The sequence below is a fragment of the Schistocerca cancellata genome, chromosome 6, assembly GCF_023864275.1.
Source record: "Schistocerca cancellata isolate TAMUIC-IGC-003103 chromosome 6, iqSchCanc2.1, whole genome shotgun sequence".
Taxonomy (NCBI): domain Eukaryota; kingdom Metazoa; phylum Arthropoda; class Insecta; order Orthoptera; family Acrididae; genus Schistocerca; species Schistocerca cancellata.
The window spans coordinates 95,386,459-95,388,731 of NC_064631.1; the positions used below are offsets into that span (position 1 = coordinate 95,386,459).

The window sequence follows — 2,273 nt, forward strand, 5'->3', positions numbered from 1 at the left end:
GCTAGAGGCTGTGAGGATTAATATCTTATGTGCTGTGCACTTATGTCTGTCTATCGAAAATTACGCCATACCGTATCATAAGAAGAGGTAAAAAGTATTTTAGTTGTTAATAGGAAACGCGGAAATGATTTCAGAGGAAACCGAGCGAGGTGGCCCGCAGATTAAAACATCGTGATTACATTAAATCGCTCAAAACAAATGCCGGGATGGTTTCTTTGTAAGGGCACGACCGATTTCGTTCCCCGTCCTTGACACAAACCGTGCCTGTGCTCGGTCTATAATGACCTCGATGTCGACGGGACGTAATACCCAATCTTCCTCCTTTCTTACTTCCTTCCTCCTCTCCATCAGATTTCAGAGAAAGGTAATAATATTAAATTACAATTAAATCAGTACCAGTAGCTGCTGGCAGGCGTTGATATACATCAACGGGGACAGTTGAAATTGTGTGCCCCGACCGGGACTCGAACCCGGGATCTCCTGCTTACATGGCAGCCGCTCTATCCATCTGAGCCACCGAGGGCACAGAGGATAGTGCGACTGCAGGGACTTATCACCGGTAGGCTCCCCGTGAGACCCACATTCTGAACTTATTGTCCACACACTACATTCGTAGTGTCCCTGCCATTATACCCATTACTCGGGGCAGACAATCCACCGAGTCCCGTAAGAGTTCAGGCAATTCGTGTGCTTCCGCACTGAAGGAGGTCATCGGCCGGTTAGCCTTAAGGGGGGTAGGACGTCAAACGGGCTGACTTGGAGCAGGAAAGGCATCACAGGATATTTTAATTTCAGTGTCTATACTTTTACAAATAGATTCTTAAAACTTCGTCAGCATCACCAGGAAGGATTCAGGATTCACACTCATTGCAGTGGAAGTTCGAAAACATTTTTTTACGTTTGAAATTTCATCATTTTTTCACTTACTAACGGCTGCTATAGGTACACTTTTCTTCGTAAGTTAGAGAGATTCTTCGATTAATTTTGCACAGAATACATACCATACTTACAGGTGTATGAAACTCTAGAATTTATTTAATTTATGAAAAAACAAATTAGCTGTTATATTTTAAACTTCATGTTTAGAAAAAACTCAAATTTTTATAGTTAATTATCTCAATTTTTACCACAGTTTTTAATAGATTTGGAAAATTCTAGAGTTTCATACACCTGTAAGTATGGTTTGTATGCTGTGCAAAATTCATCGAAGCATCTCTCTTACTTATGAAGAAAAGTGTGTTTATAGCAACAAATGCTGCCATTAGTAAGTGGAAAAAAAAAGATGAAATTTCACATGTAAAAAAAAAATACTTCGTTATGTTTTCGAACTTCCACTGCTGTGAGTGTGAATTCTGAATCGTTCCTGGTCATGCTGACAAAGTTTTATGAATTTATTTGTAAAAGTATAGACAGTGGAAATTAAAAAGTCCTGTGGTGCCTCTCCAGCTGCAAGTCGGCCCGTTTGACGTCCTACCCCCCTTAAACGATATGAAGAAGGCATCTGTTCTTCGGGACATGTCCGAAAGAACAGATGCCATCTTCATATAGGTAATATTATGGCGCCCTCAGACGTCCTGCAGTCCTCGTAACCCATCGGCGGGCTGACGGCAGTTCATCGTGGCGCACAGTCACAGCTGCGGTCCAGCAGAGTGGCGCGTTGCTAGGCGCACAGTACGAGCTGGCGACTCGTCGCCGATCACCCACCAGCGACCGCCGCTGCCACCGCCGACTCTGCCTCCGCTACTCTACTTGAAATGCATAGCCAGACCCGCGCAGCCGCTGCGTGCTGTTTTCACTCGCCATCGGCAAACACCGGCCACTCGTGATACACGCGGCCCGGATACCGTGCTGTATGTACCCAAGTCTGCCCACTCGCTTTTGTTCCGAACTGCCCGCTCTGAGCCGTGCGAGCACGTGCTGCCAGTAAGAGACACAGCAGGTAAGCGGACACGTTTCGGTGTCACTCAAAAAATGAAGTATCGATGCTTCCGTTTTAATGCTTATGCTATCAGTCTGGGAATGGAGTTTTCGATAATTTCATAATGAATTACGAAATACTTGAGTTTAATTATCGGTGGTAACGAATAGTGTGGGAAACCAGTAGTAGTAATTTCTGCAGAAAACTTTTTTTTCCTTTTTATTATGACGGCTTCCATCTATCTTACAATCTCTAGATATGTTCCATGAAACTACGGGCGTACAGCTGCGTAAATTTCTTCTTCTTCTAATGTTTCGGCTGTACATCATCCAGCCGTCTTCAGATTACGCCGAGG

The 2,273-nt window shown here is 44.1% G+C and overlaps 1 non-coding gene across 1 annotated transcript; it reads right to left on the reverse strand.

Annotated features, from left to right (window-relative positions):
• Positions 1-449: 449 nt before the first annotated feature.
• Trnat-ugu (transfer RNA threonine (anticodon UGU)) lies at positions 450-524 on the reverse strand. The gene has a single exon. It is a non-coding gene; the product is annotated as a tRNA-Thr (tRNA).
• Between the last annotated feature and the right edge of the window lie 1,749 nt (positions 525-2,273).